This window comes from Carassius gibelio, chromosome B3 (assembly GCF_023724105.1).
Source record: "Carassius gibelio isolate Cgi1373 ecotype wild population from Czech Republic chromosome B3, carGib1.2-hapl.c, whole genome shotgun sequence".
NCBI lineage: Eukaryota > Metazoa > Chordata > Actinopteri > Cypriniformes > Cyprinidae > Carassius > Carassius gibelio.
In genome coordinates, this window is record NC_068398.1 from 40,541,869 (window position 1) to 40,567,847 (window position 25,979).

At 37.0% G+C, this 25,979-nt stretch overlaps 1 long non-coding RNA gene across 1 annotated transcript in view; it reads right to left on the bottom strand.

Annotated features, from left to right (window-relative positions):
• Positions 1 to 10,021: 10,021 nt before the first annotated feature.
• The window catches only part of LOC127953485 (uncharacterized), a 115,914-nt gene continuing 99,956 nt past the window's right edge, over positions 10,022 to 25,979 (bottom strand). Inside the window, exon 3 of the long non-coding RNA XR_008153238.1 lies at positions 10,022 to 11,045. This is a non-coding gene — a long non-coding RNA (uncharacterized LOC127953485). The remainder of the gene's footprint in view (positions 11,046 to 25,979) is intronic.

Here is a 25,979-nt window from a genome sequence, read left to right on the forward strand (position 1 = left end):
CTAATTCCTTATATCAAGAATTAACATTGTTACTAGTGAAAATTGAATTATTGATATCAAGAATTAACATTGTTACTAGTGGAAATGTAATTGCTGATATCAAAAATAGCCATTTTTACTAGTAAAAATTCAATTCCTGATATCAAGAATTAACATTTTAACTAGTGAAAATTAACAATTTCCCATAAGTCTATGCTCAATTTTGGCGCCTGCAACGTTAGTTGTTCGTTTAAGATGGAGGAAGAAACATCTACATTAGGGCAGGAAACGGTGGATTCGGCTGTTTCTGCCTTTGATAGAATTTTTAATGTCGCAAATAGAGCAAGAATGGAACTTATACAGAGTTCATCGAACGAGAACTTGCTTGCTGCTACAAGGAGGCTGTTTCGTCGGTCTCGAAATCGACATTCAGGTAACGTATCTTTTGCCGTTCTAAAAAGCTCTTTTTCCACCGAGATACCATTCCTATGCATGGGGATGCAATACATTGAACTTTTTCTGCATTCATTCAATCTCATTAAATTTGGATGTTTATTTTTATATATCGCTGGGGAAAAAATTAACACTAAGACTAGTTATGTGTGCAATTTTTTTTGTTAATTTTGATTTCATGTAGACTAGGGCTGTGCAAAAAATCGTATGCGATTTTCAGGCACATTTCATCAGTAAAGACGCTCCAGTAATTAGAAGTATATACCCAGCATGTGTGTTCAGATCAGGGTTGCCAGGTTTTCACAACAAATCCTGCCCAGGTGTTTCTTAAAACTAGTCCAAAACTAGCCCAATTGCGCTTTCAAAAGGTTCCCCGATAAAACATTGCTTCCCGGGGTAAATTATACGTTTTTTAGCAGGGTTGCCTTGGTAAAATTCGCATTTTAGGGGCTAAATATCACTTTATTTGTATTGGGTCGCTTTGACCCGCGGACATACTTGACAGACTTGGCAACACTGGTTGGCATTTACTGCACACTACTAAACCGATAATTAACTGACAATCTACACAAAATCGATGTTAAAATCGCAGGCGATTCTTTGTCGATTTTGAAAACGATTTTGTGTTAGTTGTCGGTAGACTACGGCTCTGTGTAGTAACTGCCGCTCCACCTGAACCAGTGTTGCCAAGTCTGCGATTGTTTTTCATGTCCGCGGTTTGAAGCAACTCCAATACCAATAACGTAATATTTAGCCCCTAAAATGCGAATTTTACCAGGGAAACCCTTACAAAAAAATTATATTTTAACCCCGGGAAGCAATTTTTATCGGGGAACCTCCCGGAAACGTGATTGGGCTGGTTTTGGACTAGTTTTAAGAAGCATCTGGGCAGGATTTGTTGTGAAAACCTGGCAACCCTGATCTGAACACACGTGCTGGAGATATACTTCTAATTACAGGAGCTCTTTACTGATGAGATGTGCATGAAAATCGCATTCGATTTTTTGCACAGCCCTTAATTAGACTTCATGTATGTGATGCACATAAACTAATTTTTAAACAACAAACAAAAACTGAGAAATTAAGCAGAAATATTGTTTTCCATCTTTTAAGCAATGATAAGCAAACTAATATTTAAATGAATGAATTAAAATAGTATAAAACAATTTCCTGGCTTTCAGTTTCTTGATACTTCTTTTCAGATAGTATGTCAAGCTGGTAAAATCTTGAACAGATTGTCCTGATTTTATTCACACTTTTTATTTTCTGTTTTAAAGGTACAGCCGGAAGAAGAGAGAACATTTGTTGGAATGTTGGCCTGTTTTTGCTTCCTGGACCAGCCTTTACAAAGCTACCTACAGTAGCAGAACGAAGAAAAATGACACAAATTGGATTTGGTAATAGCACAGTGAATAACGAGTCTTAAAAAAAATACTCAGTTCATCAAAAATGTATAACAAATGTTTGGACAAGTTGCCTGTTTTATAATAAAATTACTGTTACAATTATTATTGTTTTTTGCTTTTTGTTTTAGGTAGCCCTGTGGATGACACTGGTAAACAAAAAGTGGCCAAAATCCAAATGAACTGGAGTTTGGCAGATTTCAAACAGTTTATCTGTCAAAGTTTCCCAGATGTCAGCCTGAATTTGATTGGATATGAGTTAGCCAAAGCTGACAGAGGAAAGAACTTAAAGAAAGTTCAGTTTGCTTCTGTCAAAGAATTAAAGCAAGCTCTTGGCCGGAGTAGGCTGTACATTTTGCCATTAGTAGAATTATACCAGGTTTGTAATAATTGTCTTTAATACTTAAAAGCAAAATTGTGTTGTGGTGTTAATGATAACAATTACCTGCACAGGAATCAGCACCTTCTTTGTACTCATCACAAAATGAACCTGAACCAGGAACCAACTCTGAGGCAACTCCATCTGAAGTCATTGACCTTACTGATTTTACAAACCAGGAGCTTATTGGCAACACAGAGGACACTGCAGACAGCACAGTGGTAACCAGGAATAAACCTATAACATTTTGAACTAGTGTGTACAGAGCCCGTGTTGATAATTAGTTTCTCATAATATTTAATTCAGATACGTTTTGGTGTGTTAATAGGACTTGCAGCAGTGGCGATCTTTACGCCAAGAACAAGACAAAGAATTTGAACAATCTTTAATGGAAGACAGAGCAAAAGTAAGTAACTGTACATTTGTACAACATTAAGTAATATATATACACTGCATAAGCTACTATTTTTAAATGTTGAGGTCCTCTTTCCTAATTTTGGGGAAATTGTGTTTTTGATCAGGTACAAAAAAAATGAGTTCTGTGTGAAATACCTTTTTTAAGTAAGACTGAACTAATTTGACCTTTAGTAAATGTGCCCTTATTTTTTTTCTTCACAATTTATGTTGCAGCCTTATGTTAAACTGCTTTAAATTATCTACACTCCATACACCATAATGACAAAGCAAAAAGAGAATTGTCACAACTTCGCAACGTTATTACAAATAAAAAACTGAAATAAGTGGCTCAGTGTGACTCAAGGACATTCACAGAGTTTTCCATATACCATTCTTGCTGTGTGCTTAGGGTCATGTCCTGTTGGAAGATGAACCTTTTGCACAGTCTGATATTTTCATTAAAACTTTGTAAATATTTTGGTGCATTGAGTTTTTTTTCTACTCTGACAAGTCCCTCAGTCCCTGCAACTGAAAACAGCCCCTCAGCATGAGGCTGCTACCAGCACACCTTACTTTTAAAGGCTACATGCTTCTGTGTACCTTCAATGCTTCAATACATCTTCCCCAGATGTATGGATTGATGCAGTCCTGTTTTTGAGCTCTATAGGTAGTGTTTTGACCTCAGAGCTTGGTTTTTGCTGTGATATGCATTTTCAGCTGTATGTGCCTTTCCAAATCATACCCATTCAATAAAATTTGCCACCGTTTAACTCCCCTCAGAGTAACATCTATGACCGCTCTTGAGCTAAATTTGTCACAGATACAATCAAATCATTTAAGTTTTTTATTTTTAATTATTTTGCATAGATGTTAAAAATCCTGTTTTTGCTTTGCCATTATGGTTTATGGAGTGTAGATTGATGAGGTAATAAAAAGTAATTTAAAGCAGTTTAATGTAAGGCGGCAGCAACATAACAAAATGTAAAAAAAAAATTAAGGGGTATGAATTCTTTTGCAAGGCACTGTACATTTTCTGAGTTGGCATTAAGGTCCAGATGGTGTAAGAAACATATATGGTTGAAATAGAAAAGAAAATTTGTATTTAAGAGTAAGGACACTTGACTGCCTTATAATGCTTTTCCTGAGCAAAGTAGTTATATGATATACACATTTCTGTTTAAATAGAATTCTCAAATCTTTTGATCATTAACAGGAGATGAGACGTGAATATTTAGAGGCACAAGAAAAGAGTCGACTACAGGTAGATGTTATTTTAAAAAATATAACTAATGTTTTGTTGAAGTAAAAAATGCACTGCATTCTCGTAACCTTGGTCACAAAATAGGCAATTGAAGACAGACGGAAGAGGATTGCAAGTCACGAGGAGCCCATTGATGGTGTGCCAATCAAATTCAAGTTTCCTCATGGAACCGAAAAAATTCGAAAATTCATCTTGTCAGATACAATTCAGGTAAACAGCTGCTGATTTTTTATTAAAAAGATAGACAATAAGGATAGAAAACACTAAGGAGCAGTTGGGGGTCTAACCACTAGGCCACAACTTCCTCTGAAAGATAATTGTATAATAGATTTCACCTACTAATTTTATCTCTATTTCATGTGCTTATTTACAGATCTTATTTGACTTTGTTGGTCAGGATGACCTGTCCAGTGAAGTGTTTTATGTTCAAGATGCGACATCATCTGCACCCCTTGAAAATAACCTTATAGGAACACTGAATGATTACAACATCAAGGGTCATTCAACTCTTTATGTTGTTTGGATTTCACCGCCAGATTTTCATGTGAGTAATACTCTCATATGTATAGTTTCTGAAACAATTTCAGGTTTACATCATTTTATTTTATTTATTGGTCTATATTTACAGGAAAGTCAAGGTAAACAGAACGAAGCAAGCATTGAAGTGAATTCTGGTGAAGTCCATTTCACCTCATCCTTTTCCAACCAGCTTGCATTACCACATGAACCAACTACTACTTTGCCACTGAATGATTGTCATTCCCCATCACCCCCAAACTGGTCACCTGCTCCTTCACCTGCACACTGGTCACCTGGTTCTTCATCTTCTCACACATATCCCTGGTCACCTGAACACTCTCTTCCCACTCAGCCATCCTCTGTAACAACTGACAATTGTGAAAATATTTCGGATCAGTATGTTATGTTATATTTAAAAGGAATTTTAAGCAGTTAACATTTTCAGGCACATTCAGGTTAAAAAGGTTTTACTCTTTTGTGTTTTAGAGTTGATCTGCAGATGATTTTGAAGAAGCTTCATAGCAGAGTCGATCTCTCATGTTGTCCTACAAGTAATCAAATAAATGTATGTCGAGACAGCATATTACAAGGTAGCCTGCAAGCTTTCAAGCGAAGGCGATTTTATCCAGAAGCAAGGCTGGATGTGATTTTTGTGGACTCTGATGGGGTTGGAGAAGGAGCTGTGGATGAAGGTGGACCGACCAGGGAATTCCTACGCTTGCTAATGAGAGAAATCCAGAGGTCCAAAATTTTTGAAGGCCCTGAAGATAATAGACTACTGGCTCTTGATACTCATGGTAAGGATTATCGTATTTGCTTTTCTTTTTTTCTAATGAAATATAAAATATACATTATATATAATTTCTCTGTATTTTTTTCAGCTCTTGAGAATGGATTGTACAGGATCATTGCAAAAATGATTGCAGTGTGCATAGTTCATGGTGGAGTTGGCCCTCATTTTTTTTCTGATCATCTTTTTATGCAACTCTGTGGTCAGTGTACACTTCCTGTTTCCCTTGAGGAAATAGCAGACAGCAGCTTCAGAGAAAAACTCTCAAAGTTTTTGTAACTTTAGACTTGTCTCATCTCAACATGGATTTTTTAATTGTATCATTTGTAATGGGTGCTTTGTGATTTCATTGCATAACAATTTTCTAATTATTTACTTGTAGATTAAAGAAGCAGACTCGGTTGAAAATGCAAATTCTGCAATCTCAGATGCTGGAGACAGTCTGTACATGATGGGAGCACTTAGGTACATCTCAACTCTTGAAGAGAGGGATTCAAAACACTTGGTCTGATTGACGAGCTCAAAAACCATCCTGAAATTTTTGAGGACTTGTTCATCAATGCAGTTAAACCACTTGTGGCAAAAGATCTTTCCACTCTTTTTGAGGTGGACTTTTCACCTCTCGGTAGCAACAAAAGACAGCTGGAAAATAAGACTGTCTGTTTCTGGAGAGACTGGTTAATTGATGTAGAAGGTAGTGTTTTCTACTGAAGTTACATTTCTTTCCAATTAAAAAAAGTTTAATATTGAATCTGATATTGCTTTAAATCTTATGTTTTGTGCATCTGGCTTTAAAACCTTAAAACATCAAGCTATTAAAACTTCAAGATTTCTGGCCAGGCTTTATTAAGTTAAGATTAAAATGAGTATTGGTTAACTATCTAGTTATTATGTATTATTTGACTACATTTTCTATTTTTATTTTGTTGTTGAAGCTTTACTTATGGCATCCCTAACGTTCTTTATCTGTGTAATTACAGAAGGTGACTGCAATCCGTTGACACTGCCAATGGTACTGGAGTTTGCTTCTGGAGCCTCATCTGTGCCTCCACTAGGATTCCCCCATCAACCAAAAATTTAATTTCTTCATACATCTGGTCAAGACACCAGAGTATTTCCAGAAGCCAATACATGCCTTATTGTTCTTAGACTTCCAATTCACAGTACTTACGAATCTTTTAGAACCTACATGGCCGAAGGTATTTTGCAGTCACCAACTTTCGGCACCATGTAATACTTGTTCATGTAAGAATGATGAACGAAATACTTCACGTTTCAGCAGTTTCACAAGTTAATGAAACGATCCTCTTAACACTTTTTCACTCTTATACCTTCTCAAACAAGTTTTACAGTTACTGTATTTCCAGTTATTGTTGTACTATTCTTACCTTTAATGTCAGTTTTTGTTTACAGTTGTAGATACACATTTTGTTTCATTTACTCGATTTATCAACATCAGTTATATTACTTGAAATTGAAAAAATACACAACAGTAATTAAAACCGTGATCAATCTGACATCTAAATATATACCTTCATAATTGTAACAATAAAACCCGAATCAATTTTGGATTGCATTTGTCTGAATTCTTTATTTATATTATAGTGTAGTAATCCATCTGAAAACATTTAGTCAAGAGCATGAGTCATACTAGTAGTCACCTAAAGGCAAGGTTTTCACCACTACAGTTTGCATGTTCAAAATAAGCTTCAAGTTTTAGGCTTTACAGAGGAGTGGAAAGAGATATATATATGGAATTCACGAATCATGTTCACGGTTGAGGTAATGAATTATTTTTTTATTACCTGTACCCTCCAGTTATTAAAACAGCGAATACAGAAAGCGAGCAAAGAACACTGACTGATTTCAATCTTACGCGATTTTAAGAACTTAAAAACAGGGCTCTTTCTTCAAGAAACGAAAACCGGAAAGGAACGAATTTTTGACTGAAACTGAAACGAAATCTAATTTTATAGTTCCGAACAAAATCGAAAATTTGAAATTTGATGTCAATGAATCATGAATTCCAGAAGTAGGGCATGCAAATGTGAAAAAAGAGTGAAACGTCCTCTGAGCTGTGAACTCATCATAGGTCAGTATCAATGGCAATGCACCGCCCTTAGAGTTTATCTGAGGATATATGAGATGAATTCAACAGATCACACATCTGCAGCACTTCTTTGAATGGAGAAAACTGAAAAACGAACCCCTAGGCTTACATAAAAAGGAATATAGGCATATACACTAAATATATTTCACTTAAATCATATTAAATCATATGACACGTTCCAAAGTTTTCGGAAAGGAAAACGAAAATGCAGAGATAAGTTTTCTTTATTTAGCAAAAGCTGAAGCTTTGAACAGCCTAATGACTTGCTTAAACCATTCAGCTTTGGTGAGACCTTCGCGCTGACATATCAATTTGCTTTATTAAAGCCTGTACATTAACAAAATAAAATAGAGTTAAAGAAACAAATAAAAGGTTTGACTGCTCAGTTGTTCAACATGTTGCGTTCAGAGTGACCGCGCCTCACTGTGCTGATAAAGCCGATGTGAAGGATAATAAATCATATAATAAATAATATTTTAGCATCCAGATACGTCTGAAACATGGAAACATTTGGATTCGTGCCGGATGAGAGATGCAGGCATCAACTTCAGCTTAAATTAATTTGTTTTTGGATCGAGGTTTTTATAGCCTAAACTTGTTTTGTTTTCGAGAGAAACTAATGGCTGTTTTTATAATGTTTGTAAACATTTATCTTTAGACTACAGGCATTTTAGCCTTCATTATTTCGTAAAGTAATAGGGCTAATAAAATGCAATGCCGCAAGTTTTTTTTTTCACTTTCAAAACGCAACCTTTTGTCCTTGTGTGTGTGTGTGTGTGTGTGTGTGTGTGTGTGTGTTTTTTTTTTTTTTTTTTTTTTTAACAATGAAGCAAAGATTTTAAAATATCTAAAAAAAAAATAAAAAAAAAAAACTTTATGTCTTTAAAGTGTTGATAGATTTTTTTTTAGCCTACATTTGGCCAAAATCTAGAAAAGATGATTAACCACAGCGGTTTATTGACTAACGTTAGAGCTCTATTTTTTTCTTTTTAAGTAAATAAAACGCTGTACTTTATTATTATTACATTACTATTATTGTATGGAGTGAACTCTATAACTTTAAATAAGATAGTTAAGGTAATATCGCGAGAACAGAGAGTCAGACTCGCGAATAGTCTGCGCGCAGTTATGAGAGAGCGAGAGAGAGAGAGAGAGAGAGAGAGAGAGAGAGATGACGCACACTGTGTTATTAGATGTGGCTAATTCCTAATGTTCACCTCTTCATGTTTAATTAATCAAGTGTTATGATCTGCTGAGCTCCCTGTCGGTGTCCTCCTTCCAACAAAGCCAACGAGCTAGCGCACGGTAAGAACTGTAAAGCCTGCAAACGACGCGCCTTACTTTATTATTAGGAAAATTATAGACACATAATATTTATTTTTTTAAAAATAAATAAAAATAACGTTACTAACCGGTATTTTTTCCACCCGAACCCGTTTAGGAAAGGTAATAATTCAGAGGAACGCAGGAACAGACACGTTAAAATATCGATTCTGCTTGGAGTGAACCGATTGAACTTTGTTTTCGTTTTCAAGCCCTGCTTAAAAAAACTGCCACTGTAAATAGCAAAAAAAAAAAAAACTCTAAACACTGTTTGAGGAGTCTCTTGTGTTTGAATGATGAATCTGTTTGAATCTCTTACATCATCTGCACTTTGTTGTATGTTTATGATGGAAGAATTTGCGAGAGCACCATAGACAGTAAAAGCAATGGACACAGCGACCCCATTGGAACTCAATTGAGACAAGTGAAGCCCATTTTTAGCGTTTTTAAGCACTTCCGTTTCTGACGCGCAGACTCAAACGAAGCTTGACGACGTCAGCAACCTGTCTGCCAGATGTAAATCTTCTAGTATCTGTGCGTGCAAACTGCCATCGTTAATCTTGCAGAGACAGCGAGCTTGAGCGGGGAGTTCTTTGTCATGAGTGAGCAGGAGTAAGTATTCTGATTAATTATTTTGTATAGTATTTTAAAATGTAACGCCAGTACGCCGTATTAAGTTAATTGCCTGCGAGCTTCTCCTCCTGTCTGTACGGTAATGCGACAGAGAGTCGAGTGGTTATGATGCAATCGTTAGCCTATTTTTTACAAAAACTGTTTATACGGGGCCATAATGTAACATAGAAGGTAATGGAGCCCTTTATACATTGTCATGTATCTTTAGAAATAAATAATGGACAAACGGAGTCTTTAAACGCCTCAGATGTAAAGTTATTCGCTGTCAAAGTGACGCCAAAATGAATGGGAGTCAATGGGAATGCTAACGCAAGTGAAGTTCTGCTAAAAGATGGCAGCCCCCACCCGACTTCAACTTCAGGTCGAGTTCCTTGCCGCCTGGAGAGCACATGGAACACGCAACAAAATGACTCATCCGAACGCTTCTGATTGGTCATTGAAATCATTATCTAAACAGACTTGTGTGATTGGCTATAATGTGCAACACTAAAAATGCGAAATAAGTATCATGACGCAACATTGAGCATATATAAATGTAATGCTCACTTTTAATTTCAGCCGTAATGGATTTACTCTTAACTGTGCAGCGGGATTTTTGAGTAAGCTTGTACTTTCTATAAGCGAAAACTGAGGATAGCGCAGATATTACGTTATTGAATGGCGACCATGATCATCGATGAACAGGGACGGTAATATTTTTTACTAGATAAAAAAAATCCTTGGGAACTTTTGGAATAACGGGAGTAAGAAACTGAATGAAATATATCGCACTGTGCACATTTTGGATATTTTATTAGGAAAATCTTACATAATTCCTTTGAGATGATTAGCACGCCAGAATACATCAACCTTTTTCTGAAGCAATGTGGAAGGTGATGTTTAAACTACAAATGAATGCATGTTTGCCTGTCAGCTTATATACTACAAGAAGTTCTAAGTATGACATTAAGGAAAAGTTTGGGCTTAACATGAACTCTTGAGGGCGTGTAGCAAGAACAAACACACTGTACCAAAATGATGTGTATCAGCCATCTTGTAATATGTTTGCAATTTCTCTGCAACACGTCTGATACTTATTGTTAGCGTCTGAGATGGTCTCAATTGTCTGCTAAATATTTTGCTGCTGCTGATGGCTCAGATTGATTCTGGGTTGTTCCACAACTACAGCTGGAAAATGATCTTCGTCATCAGTCACAGGGAAGTTGTCTATGCCATGTTGTGCCAAAAGCTCTTCTAGAGTGTGTGTGCTGTACGGATCTTCACCAAAAACATTGCTGATGGCTCTGCAGTTTGCCTCCATGTTGGAAAGCATTCCTGCAGTCCAGATTTGGACCGGTGTTTTGTTGTTTTCTGTTCTCATTTTGTGGTGATTCCATCCATTCCTAAACAGATCCAATCTCTTTTGTATCTCCGGCAGGAAAACGATTTGCAGGGACATCTTGTGGACGTCATCATCTGGATCAAGGACCTCAGAATCCTCTAGACTGTGGAACAAATTGTAGAAGTACTGAAGCACATGGAGGAAAACATCTCTCCAAAGGCGCTCTATCCGCTGATTGTGAACAGATTCTCCTGTTATGTGACTCCTCCGTTCCACCCCTTGAACGAGATTCATGAATAGGGCAATTCGTGAATTTTCACCCCCATGGTCTGATCGCACTCGTGACGGAAGCCCATAAAGACATGTTGCCTTCACAAACTGGGTCAGCACGGTGGAGGCACGGTTATTTGTGTTGCAGCTCAAGTAGGTTATAAGGCGAGATTTCCCATCGATGGCTCCATGAACAACAAAGCCCCACCTTGCATAAAATAAAGCATAGAAATAACAAAAGGGTTAATTAAGCAAAAAAATTCAAATACATGCATAATATGTTAAAAGGACTAGTAGCTCCTAAGCATAAATTAAAGTCTGGGCAGATCCTGGGTCGTAGCAATAGATAATGATTAAGTACTTGTGTTGTAGAGAAGCATAATAAAATAAAAATTCTTGATATTTTCCAGGATGCTACCTGTTTGTGTCGTGTAGACTGGTCATTGACCACCAAAAATTAAATAAAGGAGTATTTTGTTAATTATTACATATTTATATTTTTACTCATGTGATAAAATATATAACATTATTATAAAAACCTGCATTATATTCATTTGAATTGTGAATTTTAACCTTTAATAACAATAATAAAAATTATATCAGCTGACAGGGCTCCATGTATGTCAGTATAAGTTGAGAGATTTATTTTTCTTGATATACATCTACATTTTATTACATGATATTTATCCAAATATATTAATATTGAATTAAGAATGGAGTTGAATCGAGCTTATGAATTGAAATTGTAAAATTTGTTAAAAACAGTAGCCATGTAAACATTGTAAAATGTTGTCAACAACAAATTGTTTAGTTACCAAATGTTTTGACAGTCACAATATACCCCCCCCCCCCCCCCACAATTCACCTATTCTTACAATACAGGCTATTGTACTTTTCTGCTTGACCTGCACTTTGCAACAACACAACCTTGTTTTTGCAGTGACTTTCAGCATGTTTTATATAACAATGTCTCAACATTTACATAGTGTGAGAAAGTGAACTAAACCACACAAAATCCAATAAAAGCAGTTGCAACATACATATTAGCACAGCTCAAAACAAAAAAAATGTAAATAAGCAACAGTTTTAATTAAATGTGCATCCTTGCTTTATTTTACAAAATCAGAAATGTTCTGTTATTATTTTTAGTGTGAAAAAATAAATGTAAACACTTTTGCTTTTGAATTTGGCCATGTCATTTATCTGTACGACCAAAAATTATGTATTTTATGTTTCAGCTGGTTTGATCACACCGGAGCTTTGCACACGTGCATGCACACACAGGCACAAACCTCAAACTCGATATCGCAGTCTGTTCGTTATCAAAATAAAATAGTCAACCTAAAAATATAAAAGGTTACACTGGTAAATAGTCCTTGGTATTACTGGTCCATTTTGTATGCCAAGCACATTTTTGCTCATGTGAAGAGGATATTCTGTCGATATACCAACAAGCGTGAAGTACAAAGCTCTACATTATAAATAATAGTTTCATTCAAATACATAACGAATATGGAAACATGGATTTGTGCTGAATGAGAGGTAAGTGAGCCCAATTAATGCCTGGTATTTTCAGTTTCGCTTTTTTTTTTGGTTTTTTAAACTGAAGAGTTTAAACTGAAGAAAAAGAGGAGGGAGGGGAATCTAAATAACAAATATAAGTAAAACTAATATAGCTGCAAGCAGCAATCACGGGGCCAAGCATTCCAGCGGCAACATCAGGAGCTAAGCAGACCAAATGCAACAATGAATAATGAAATTAATAATTGCATGATTGTAATTGAAATGGCTGAAAATCGTTAATAAAAGTTCCACAGCGAGGAGCTAAGCATGGCATGGAGCATCAGACCAAATGCAACGAGTAAGAAAAGCAATTATTGGAAGAGTGTAATTGAAACAGCCAGTAAAACTCCAGTAAAATGATGCATTATCATTTTGGAAAATAGGTGGCGCTGTAGTAATCAAATCGCTTTGTTGTGTTCTGTGGGAGGTGACAATGTTGTGGGCAATTTCTTTCAAAATACTTACAGATCTTCAGGGCAATGAGTCGAACATGCCCACCGAGTTTCGTCCCGATCGACTTCCATTAACCTTGTCAAATAGGTGCTTAAAGTTGTTTGGCCAATGGCGGCCATGTTTTTTAAGATAAGTGAAATTCCTCATAGAGCACTTGTGCCACATTGGGCCATATCAATTTTCAAGTTGATTGGATCAACGGTTGCTTAGTTATAGCCATTTGATTTTTTTTCATCCTGTAGCGCCACCAAGTGGCAGATATGGAAAAATAATAATAATTTGACTAAAGTTTTTGTTCATGCATATGAGTTCTGAGTTTGGTGAAGATATCTCATTTTGTTCCCGAGTTATAGCCTTTTTCGTAAAATTGGTCCACGAATTTGAATGTTTTGGGTCACCTGGTTTTTTGTTCAGTCTTGATCAAACCACTGCAGTAATATTCTCTGGTCTCTCTAGATCAATAATTTTCAAAAATATGTTGCATTTTGTCCTTTGGTTAGCTATAAGAGGTCATTTAGGAAAGGGCCGTGTCCACATGTAACCTAAAGCCTATAAAGCTGAAACAAAAACTCAAAACTTTATGAAACTTGGTTATAACATGTGAAAGATGACACACCAAGCATGCAAAGTTTCATTAAGATCAGAAAATAGCTGGTGCTATAACAGTTAAAATGGCCTAAAAAACAAAAGATTTCTGTTGTGAATGGCATTAAACTGCAAAAAAAAAAGGGGTAATATAATCACACATGCATTAGATCTGTATTTTTTCTAAACAATCATGCAAAATTTAACAGAGATTAGGTAAAAAAGAACACTGTAATATTTATAAAGCTTCAAAACCCAGTGTTGAATAAAAAATTGCAATTATAACCACTAGATGTCACCGGAAGACCACTAATGAGCTCACTAAAGACTAAAACATTACAGTTTATGGGCTTGTTGAGGGATTCATCTAGAAAAAATGTATATTACTATTATTTAATATTACTGTTCAAGCATTTCAGATCACATTGAGTCAAAGTTTACCAATTTATTCATACAGATATATCTAATGTTTATAATTATGCCAGATTATGATTGCAATGAAACCTGAAAAATGACATAGAAGCCCATAAGAACAGAAGGCTTGCAATAGGTTTTATCACCCATCATTTATTTTAATTATCTATGTATATAACAAAATGTGTGCATCTGTGTGTGGGTTTAAGCATGCTTATTGAATATTAATATACTAGTTTAAACATTTCATGTTTGTGTGTGTCTGTAATTCTGTTCTATTCTTTTACTGTCAGCCATATCTAGGTTATTTAAAATCAGTGCAGTATTATTATCTAGACTGTGAAATTATACATAAATTGCGTATGCTTCTTTGGAATGAAATTAAGACAACATATAACAGTTATAAAGGTTAAAGAGACAGTGTTGTATGATAAATTGCATTTACGACCACTAGATGTCACTGGAAGACCACTAATGGGCTCACTAAAGACTAAAACATTACAGTTCATTGTCTCGATGATTGATTCATCTAGAAAAATATATATTACTATTATTTAATATTACTGTTCAAGCATTTAAGATCACAATGAGTGAAAGTTCAACAATTTATTCATACATGTATATCAAATGTTTACTATTATGTCAGAATATGAATGTAATGAAACATGACATAGAAATGTAAGAAAAGAAGTCTTTCTGTGAGTTTTGTGTCACCTATAATTTATTTCAAATATCTACATACAACAAAATGTGTGGGCATGTACTTCTCTGTGTGTGTGTGTGTGTGTGTGTGTGTAATCATGCTTATTGATTATTCATATAATAGTTGAACCATTTCATTTCTGTGTGTGAGTGTCTGTGAGCCTATTCTCCATGTTAGACAATGGCACACACAAGTTTGGCTTAATTACAACAAAGGTTTGCAGAGATATAGCCTCAGACTCATTTTGTGAAGATGCCTGACATCTGAAGCAGCGCTGTACAAAAACGGTTTCGTCTATTGACACGAAATCCATAACTTTTTGTCAGCACGGTCTGAAGATGATCTGATTCAATTTTGGTGAAAATCAGACATACAGTTGAGGATGAGTTTAAAAAAAAAGGTTTTCAACATGAATCAAAATGGCGGACAGGAAGTTTTGCTTAATATGACATAATTGGTATGTATGTTGTCTGCATGTCCCAAGGAACATTTTGAGACATGTTTCATGATAATAGGCTAATGCAATCAAAAGTTATTAGCATTATTGGAAATGTAATAATTAGCGGTTATTGATTGGTTTATTACTCTTGACCAATAGGTGGCGCTGTGACCAAAATGATGTGGCGTGGTCAATGTGATGTGACAATGTCACATATTAAGTTTTGTGTAAATATCTCCAACCTTTGCAGAGATACAGCCTCAGATGCAGTTTGGCATCTTTCCAGCAAATTCGTTGGTACGCTAATTGAAAACGGTTACGTGTATCGACACAAATTCCATAACTTTTTGCCAGCATGGTCTGAAGATGATCCAAATCAAATTTGGTGAAAATCTGAGCAACGGTCTAGGAGGAGTTCGAAAAAGTAGGTTTTCAACATGAATCAAAATGGCGGACAGGAAATTTTGCCAAAATTGACAAATGGGGTATCGGTGTTCTCGGCATGACCCAAGGAATCTATCAACATCAGCTTTGTTACAATAGGCTAATGTATGCAAAAGTTATTAGCATTTTTCGAAAAAATCATTATAACTATTGACCACAAGGTGGCGCTGCCCCCAATTTTTTTGTGTACATTCAGGGCATGGAGCCGGACATTTTTGTAATTATTTGCGAAACGATACGGAACTTCATTCTTAAGATACAGCAATTTACAACTAAATCCAAAATGGCCGACGCCCAAAATGGCCGAATTGGGAAAATTCGGTATCATTCGACTCGGAATGATGCACTGAATCTAAAGACACCACTTTTGTGATTTTTGGCAAAACCGTTCAGAAGTTATGAGCAAAAACATGCATTTTTCATATCTCCTGACCACTAGGGGGCACAGCGCCGAAACACTGCAGGTAGTCCCAGGGAATGGTTGTTATAAGACCCACCAAGATTGGTCTCAATAGGCCAAACCGTTGCGGAGATATAGCCTCACGTTCACGTTTGCGTGCTTTTTGAAGAATTCGTTCATGAGCTATTCGGAAACGGTTTGACAAATCAACTTGAATTCCATAACTTTTTGCCAGCATGGTCTGAAGATTATCTGATTCAATTTTCGTGACAATCGGTGCAACGGCCTAGGACTAGTTCGAAAAAGTAGGTTTTACGAACAATTGACGATAGCGAAAAAACTAAGCCTTGCGATTTTTGAATTTCGGTGTCCATTCGACTCGGCATGAGCCAAGGAATCACAGGAAAAAAGAATTTTCATTTTGTGGCTTACGGTTCAAGAGTTATTAGCATGAAGTTTTTGATAGTTTAGACAATTGGTGGCGCTAGAGAGTTTGAGTTAGAGACTTCAAATTTGCTACGGTTAATGTTCAGACAGTCCTCTATTAGTGTGCCAAATTATACAACTTTCCCGCAATCGGTTCTATGGGCTACCATAGACTTGGGGTGGAAGAAGAAGAATAATAATAAATATAGCTGCAAGCAGCAATAACGGGGCCAAGCACTACAGAAGCAAGCTTCAGACGAATGGCAGGAATGAGTAATTAAGACAGTTTTAAGATTATTTTAGGCAAAATGGCTTAAAAACAATGAACACAACAACTAGTAATAGGATTTATTGGCTTATCACATGTAACCAATAGGTGGCGCTGTTACCAAATTAGTTTGGAATGGTCAGTGTGAGGTGACGATGACACATACAAAGTTTGGTGCAAATATGTCAAAGCTTTGCAGAGATACAGCCTCAAATGAATGTTGGCATCATTCCAGCAAATTTGTTGATGCGCTAAATGAGAACCGTTTCGTATATCGACATGAAATCCATAAAATTTTGCCAGCATGGTCTGAAGATGATCCACGTCCAATTTGGTGAAAATCTGATTAACGGTCTAGGAGGAGTTCGAAAAAGTAGGTTTTCAACATTAATCAAAATGGCGGACAGGAAGTTCAGCCAAATAAGGAAAACTTGATATCTATGTTCTCGGCTTGACCCAAGGAATCTATTAAGATCAGCGTCATGTCAATAGCCAGATCTTTTTAAAAGTTATTAGCCTTTATGTAAATTGAGTTATAACTTTTGACCACTAGGTGGCTCTGTTTCAAAATATTTTGAGTACCTTCAGGGGATGATGTTGTTGGCACATTCTGAGTTGTGGAATATAACACCAATGCATTTGTTTAGTATAGCCTTTTATTTCACAAAACTGTATTGAAGTCAATGGGAATTTCATGTTTTGTTCTATTATAGCGCCACCAAGAGGCTCAGTCCCACCATTTCTTTTATGTGTCATCAGAGTGAGCCCATACATATGCGTGTCAATTTTGGTGAAAATATCTCAATTCACTTCAGAGTTATAGACATTTACATGAAAAAACACGTAAAAATTGACTGACTCTTGACTTTGATTGAATATTACTACCCCTTACTATCAATATTTTTGCATTTGGGCATTGGTGTATAGCTATCGACCTATGTTTCCAAACTTCTGACGGTGGTTTCGTCTCGATCAGACAAGCGGTTTCGAAGATATAGCCAAATGTTTTTTAAGCGCTAAATCACAACGCTACACAAACCGTAAGGCAAAACCTAGCATGTTTGGTATTGTAGGACTCTGTAAGGTTTCAGGAGTCCAATTTGATGAGTCTGGTGAAAATACGTCGACCACACCCAAAGTTATAAGCATTTAAAAATAGAAGATCACCACTAGGTGGCGCTGTTTCAAAACTTCTCATACTCCTTCAGGACATTGTGCTGATGACCCATACCATGTTTCGTAACAATCCGTTGATGTGTTCAGAAAATACAGCATTTTAGCACAAAATTCAAAATGGCCGACAGTCAAAATGGCCGAAATGGTCAAATTGGATATCAGTCGACTCGGCATGTTGCCCTGAATCTAACAAGACCAATGTTATGATTTTTGGACAAACTGTTCAGAAGTTATAAGCAAAAATAGCAGTTTTTCATATCTCCGGATCAGTAGGTGGCGCTGCGCCCAATCACAGCATGTTGCCTCAGGTCATGCTTGTTATGACATGTACCAAGTTTGGTCTGAATAGGATAAGTCGTTGCCGAGATACAGCCTTACGACTGTTTTTGTAAGCACTACATAAAATTTGTTAGAGCGTTTATCGAAAACGGTTTGACGAATCAATTTGATTTGCATAACTTTTGGTCAGCACTGCCTGAGGATGATATGGTTTAATTTTCGTGTGAATCGGACAAACCGTCTAGGACGAGTTCGAAAAAGTAGGTTTTTAAAGAAATTCAAAATGGCGGTCATATTTCTATGACGGAAATGACTTCGTAGGGTGCAATCGAATCGGCATGAGCTCAGAAATCAGAGGAAAAAAGAATTTTGTTGATTGGCCTTAGGGTTAAAAAGTTATTAACAAAATTAAAGTGAAATTTTGGACAGTTGGTGGCGCTAGAGGGATTGACTTAGACACACCAAAATTGGTGTACTTAATGTTGGCACTGTCCTCTATCAGAATGTCAAACCATTACAACTTTCCCGCATTCGGTTCTATGGGCTGCCATAGACGCCCAGTCGGAAGAATAATAATAATAATAATAATAATAAATATAGCTGCAAGCAGCAATAACGGGGCCAAGCACTACAGAAGCAAGCTTCAGACGAATGGCAGGAATGAGTAATTAAGACAGTTTTAAGATTATTTTAGGCAAAATGGCTTAAAAACAATGAACACAACAACTAGTAATAGGATTTATTGGCTTATCACATGTAACCAATAGGTGGCGCTGTTACCAAATTAGTTTGGAATGGTCAGTGTGAGGTGACGATGACACATACAAAGTTTGGTGCAAATATGTCAAAGCTTTGCAGAGATACAGCCTCAAATGAATGTTGGCATCATTCCAGCAAATTTGTTGATGCGCTAAATGAGAACCGTTTCGTATATCGACATGAAATCCATAACATTTTGCCAGCATGGTCTGAAGATGATCCACGTCCAATTTGGTGAAAATCTGATTAACGGTCTAGGAGGAGTTCGAAAAAGTAGGTTTTCAACATTAATCAAAATGGCGGACAGGAAGTTCAGCCAAATAAGGAAAACTTGATATCTATGTTCTCGGCTTGACCCAAGGAATCTATTAAGATCAGCGTCATGTCAATAGCCAGATCTTTTCAAAAGTTATTAGCCTTTATGTAAATTGAGTTATAACTTTTGACCACTAGGTGGCTCTGTTTCAAAATATTTTGAGTACCTTCAGGGGATGATGTTGTTGGCACATTCTGAGTTGTGGAATATAACACCAATGCATTTGTTTAGTATAGCCTTTTATTTCACAAAACTGTATTGAAGTCAATGGGAATTTCATGTTTTGTTCTATTATAGCGCCACCAAGAGGCTCAGTCCCACCATTTCTTTTATGTGTCATCAGAGTGAGCCCATACATATGCGTGTCAATTTTGGTGAAAATATCTCAATTCACTTCAGAGTTATAGACATTTACATGAAAAAACACGTAAAAATTGACTGACTCTTGACTTTGATTGAATATTACTACCCCTTACTATCAATATTTTTGCATTTGGGCATTAGCGTATAGCTATCGACCTATGTTTCCGAACTTCTGACGGTGGTTTCGTCTCGATCAGACAAGCGGTTTCGAAGATATAGCCAAATGTTTTTTAAGCGCTAAATCACAACGCTACACAAACCGTAAGGCAAAACCTAGCATGTTTGGTATTGTAGGACTCTGTAAGGTTTCAGGAGTCCAATTTGATGAGTCTGATGAAAATACGTCGACCACACCCAAAGTTATAAGCATTTAAAAATAGAAGATCACCACTAGGTGGCGCTGTTTCGAAACTTCTCATACTCCTTCAGGACATTGTGCTGATGACCCATACCATGTTTCGTAACAATCCGTTGATGTGTTCAGAAAATACAGCATTTTAGCACAAAATTCAAAATGGCCGACAGTCAAAATGGCCGAAATGGTCAAATTGGATATCAGTCGACTCGGCATGTTGCCCTGAATCTAACAAGACCAATGTTATGATTTTTGGACAAGCTGTTCAGAAGTTATAAGCAAAAATAGCAGTTTTTCATATCTCCGGATCAGTAGGTGGCGCTGCGCCCAATCACAGCATGTTGCCTCAGGTCATGCTTGTTATGACATGTACCAAGTTTGGTCTGAATAGGATAAGTCGTTGCCGAGATACAGCCTTACGACTGTTTTTGTAAGCACTACATAAAATTTGTTAGAGCGTTTATCGAAAACGGTTTGACGAATCAATTTGATTTGCATAACTTTTGGTCAGCACTGCCTGAGGATGATATGGTTTAATTTTCGTGTGAATCGGACAAACCGTCTAGGACGAGTTCGAAAAAGTAGGTTTTTAAAGAAATTCAAAATGGCGGTCATATTTCTATGACGGAAATGACTTCGTAGGGTGCAATCGAATCGGCATGAGCTCAGAAATCAGAGGAAAAAAGAATTTCGTTGATTGGCCTTAGGGTTAAAAAGTTATTAACAAAATTAAAGTGAAATTTTGGACAGTTGGTGGCGCTAGAGGGATTGACTTAGACACACCAAAATTGGTGTACTTAATGTTGGCACTGTCCTCTATCAGAATGTCAAACCATTACAACTTTCCCGCATTCGGTTCTATGGGCTGCCATAGACGCCCAGTCGGAAGAATAATAATAATAATAATAAGAACGCCAACAAAAACAAGAGGGTCCTACGCACCTTCGGTGCTTGGCCCCTAATAAATATAGCTGCAAGCAGCAATTACGGGGCCAAGCACTCCAACGGCAAATGTAGTAGCTAAGCATCGCATAAAGCATCACACCAAATACATTAATGAGCAATAACAGCAATTTTGGAATTATTGTATTTGAAATGGCAAAAAAACAAAACACCAATACCACCTCTAGTAGCATGATTACTTGGTTTATCAAGCTTGACCAATAGGTGACACTGTTATAAAATCAATTTGGTGTACTCTGTGTGACTTTTCAATGACACACACAAAGTTTGGTGTCAATATGCCAAAGCATTCCAGGGATACAGCCTCAAGTGTCATTTTCTCATTGTGCCTAAAATTCGTCGATGTGGTATGCGAAAACGGTTGTGTCTATCGACTCAAAATCCATAACTTTGAATCAGTATAGCCTGAAGATCATTTGATTCGAATTTGGTGAAAATCGGACATACGGTTGATCAGGAGTTCGAAAAAGTATGTTTTCAACATAAATCAAAATGGCGGACCGGAAGTTCAGCTTACCGTGGTATATTTGGTATCTATGTTATCGGCATAAGCCAGGGAATATTTTGAGCCCAGTTTCCTTCAAATAGGCTAATGCATTAAAAAGTTATTAGCATTTTAAAAAGTGTAATTACTCATGGTTAATGAATGGTTTATTACTCTTGACCAATAGGTGGCGCTGTTACCAAATTTATGTGGCATGGTCAGTGTGAGGTGGCGATGACACATACAAAGTTTGGTGCAAATATGTCAAAGTGTTGCAGAGATACAGCCTCAAATGCATTTTGGCACCCTTCCAGCAAATTCGTTGATGCGCTAAATGAGAACCGTTACGTATATCGACACAAAATCCATAACTTTTTGCCAGCATGGTCTGAAGATGATTCACGTCAAATTTGGTGAAAATTGGGCTAACGGTCTAGGAGGAGTTCGAAAAAGTAGGTTTTCAACATTAATCAAAATGGCGGACAGGAAGTATGGCCAATTTTGGCATAATTGGTATCTATGTTCTCGGCATGACCCAAAGAATACGGGGAGACCATTTGCATTTCAATTGTCTAATTAACTCAAAAGTTATTAGCATTTTTGTGATAATTCATTATAACTCTTGACCACAAGGTGGCGCTGCCACCAAGCTTTTTGAGTACATTCAGGGCATGGAGCCGAATATTTTTGTAATTATTTGCGAAACGATACGATGCTGCGTTGAAAAAATACAGCATTTTAAAACATAATTCAAAATGGCCGACGCCTTAAATGGCTGACACGGGAAATTTGCATATCATACGACTCGACATGACTCACTGAATCTAAAGAGACCAGTTGTGTGATTTTTGGCCAAACCATTCAGAAGATATGAGCCAAAATATGCATTTTTCATATCTCCTGACCACTAGGTGGCGCTGTGTCGAAACACTGCAGGTAGTCTCAGGTCATGTTTATTATAACACACACCAAGTTTGGTCTCAATATGCCAAACCGTTGCTGAGATATAGCCTCAAGTGCATTTTTGCGTGCTTTTCGTCAAATTTGTTTACGTGTCATTCGACAATGGTTGGACGAATCAACTTGAATTCCATAACTTTTTGCCAGCATGGTCTGAAGATGATCTGAGCCAATTTTCGTGGCAATCGGACTAACCGTCTAGCACGAGTTCGAAAAAGTAGGTTTTTCGAAAAATTGAAAATAGCGAAAAAACTAAACCTTGCGATTTTTGAATTTTGGGGTTCATTCGACTTGGCATGAGCCAAGGATTCAGAGGAAAAAAGAATTTCCATTTTCTGGCTTACGGTTCAAAAGTTATTAGCATACAAACATTGAAAGTTTGGACAAGTGGTGGCGCTAGAGAGTAGGAGTTAGAGACTTCAAATTAGCTATAGTTAATGTTGGGACTGTCCTCTATCAGTGTGCCAAATTATACAACTTTCCCGCAATCGGTTCTATGGGCTGCCATAGACTTGCGGCGGAAGAAGAAGAAGAAGAAGAAGAAGAAGAAGAAGAAGCAGAATAATAATAACGCCAACGATTACAATAGGTGCCTACGCACCTTCGGTGCTTGGCCCCTAAATATAGCTGCAAGCAGCAATTACGGGGCCAAGCACTCCAACGGCAAATGTAGTAGCTAAGCATCGCATAAAGCATCACACCAAATACATTAATGAGCAATAACAGCAATTTTGGAATTATTGTATTTGAAATGGCAAAAAAAAACCACCAATACCACCTCTAGTAGCATGATTACTTGGTTTATCAAGCTTGACCAATAGGTGACACTGTTATAAAATCAATTTGGTGTACTCTGTGTGACTTTTCAATGACACACACAAAGTTTGGTGTCAATATGCCAAAGCATTCCAGGGATACAGCCTCAAGTGTAATTTTCTCATTGTGCCTCAAATTCGTCGATGTGGTATGCGAAAACGGTTTTGTCTATCGACTCAAAATCCATAACTTTGAATCAGTATAGCCTGAAGATCATTTGATTCGAATTTGGTGAAAATCGGACATACGGTTGATGAGGAGTTCGAAAAAGTATGTTTTCAACATAAATCAAAATGGCGGACCGGAAGTTCAGCTTACCGTGGTATATTTGGTATCTATGTTATCGGCATAAGCCAGGGAATATTTTGAGCCCAGTTTCCTTCAAATAGGCTAATGCATTAAAAAGTTATTAGCATTTTAAAAAGTGTAATTACTCATGGTTAATGAATGGTTTATTACTCTTGACCAATAGGTGGCGCTGTTACCAAATTTATGTGGCATGGTCAGTGTGAGGTGGCGATGACACATACAAAGTTTGGTGCAAATATGTCAAAGTGTTGCAGAGATACAGCCTCAAATGCATTTTGGCACCCTTCCAGCAAATTCGTTGATGCGCTAAATGAGAACCGTTGCGTATATCGACACAAAATCCATAACTTTTTGCCAGCATGGTCTGAAGATGATGCACGTCAAATTTGGTGAAAATTGGGCTAACGGTCTAGGAGGAGTTAAAAAAAGTAGGTTTTCAACATTAAGCAAAATGGCGGACAGGAAGTAAGGCCAATTTTCACATTATTGGTATCAATACTCTCGGCATGACCCACAGAATATAGCGAGACCATTTTAATTTTAATAGACTAATTTATTCAAAAGTTATTAGCATTTATGTGATATTTCATTATAACTATTGGCCACAAGGTGGCGCTGCCACCAAACTTTTTGAGTACCTTCAGGGCATGGAGCCGAATATTTTTGTAATTATTTGCGAAACGATACGATGCTGCGTTCAAAAAATACAGCATTTTAACACATAATTCAAAATGGCCGACGCCTAAAATGGCCGACACGGGAAAATTGGATATCATTCGACTCGAGATGACTCACTGAATCTAAAGAGACCAGTTGTGTGATTTTTGGCCAAACCATTCAGAAGTTATAAGCCAAAATATGCATTTTTCATATCTCCTGACCACTAGGTGGCGCTGTGTCGAAACACTGCAGGTAGTCTCAGTTCATGCTTGTTATAACACACGCCAAGTTTGGTCTCAATATGACAAACCGTTGCCGGGATATAGCCTCACATGCATGTTTGCGTGCTTTTCGTCAAATTTGTTTACGTGTCATTCGACAACAGTTGGACGAATCAACTTGAATTCCATAACTTTTTGCCAGCATGGTCTAAAGATGATCTGAGCCAATTTTCGTGGCAATCGGACTAACCGTCTAGGACGAGTTCGAAAAAGTAGGTTTTTCGAATAATTGAAAATAGCGAAAAAACTAAACCTTGCGATTTTTGAATTTTGGTGTCCATTCGACTCGGCATGAGCCAAGGATTCAGAGGAAAAAAGAATTTCCATTTTCTGGCTTACGGTTCAAAAGTTATTAGCATACAAACATTGAAAGTTTGGACAAGTGGTGGCGCTAGAGAGTAGGAGATAGAGACTTCAAATTTGCTATAGTTAATGTTGGGACTGTCCTCTATCAGTGTGCCAAATTATACAACTTTCCCGCAATCGGTTCTATGGGCTGCCATAGACTTGCGGCGGAAGAAGAAGAAGAAGAAGAAGAAGAAGAAGAATAATAACGCCAACGAAAACAATAGGTGCCTACGCACCTTCGGTGCTTGGCCCCTAAATATAGCTGCAAGCAGCAATAACGGGGCCAAGCACTACAGAAGCAAGCTTCAGACGAACGGCAGGAATGAGTAATTAAGACAGTTTTAAGATTATTTTAGGCAAAATGGCTTGAAAACAATAAACACAACAACTAGTAATAGGATTTATTGGCTTATCACGTGTAACCAATAGGTGGCGCTGTTACCAAATTAGTTTGAAATGGTCAGTGTGAGGTGACGATGACACATACAAAGTTTTTTGCAAATATGTCAAAGCTTTGCAGAGATACAGCCTCAAATGCATTTTGGAACCCTTCCAGCTGATTCGTTGATGCGCTAAATGAGAACCGTTTCGTATATTGACACGAAATCCATAACATTTTGCCAGAATGGTCTGAAGATGATCCATGTCAAATTTGGTGAAAATCGGACTAACGGTCTAGGAGGAGTTCGAAAAAGTAGGTTTTCAACATTAATCAAAATGGCGGACAGGAAGTTCAGCCAAATAAGGAAAACTTGGTATCTATGTTCTCGGCCTGACCCAAGGAATCTATTAAGATCAGCGTCATGTCAATAGCCAGATCTTTTCAAAAGTTATTAGCCTTTATGTAAATTGAGTTATAACTTGACCACTAGGTGTTTCAAAATATTTTGAGTACCTTCAGGGGATGTTGTTGTTGGCACATTCTGAGTTTCGTAATATTACACAAATGCATTTGTTTAGTATAGCATTTTATTTCACAAAACTGTATTGAAGTCAATGGGAATTTCATGTTTTGTTCTATTATAGCGCCACCAAGAGGCTCAGTCCAACCATTTGTTTTATGTGTCCTCAGAGTGAGCCCATACATATGTGTGTCAATTTTGGTGAAAATATCTCAATTCACTTCAGAGTTATAGACATTTACATGAAAAAGCATGTAAAAAATGACTGACTCTTGACTTTGATTGAATATTACTACCCCTTACTATCAATATTTTGGCATTTGGGCATTGGTGTATAGCTATCGACCTATGTTTCCGAACTTCTGATGGTGGTTTCGTCTCGATCAGACAAGCGGTTTCGAAGATATAGCCAAATGTTTTTTAAGCGCTAAATCACAACGCTACACAAACCGTAAGGCGAAACCTAGCATGTTTGG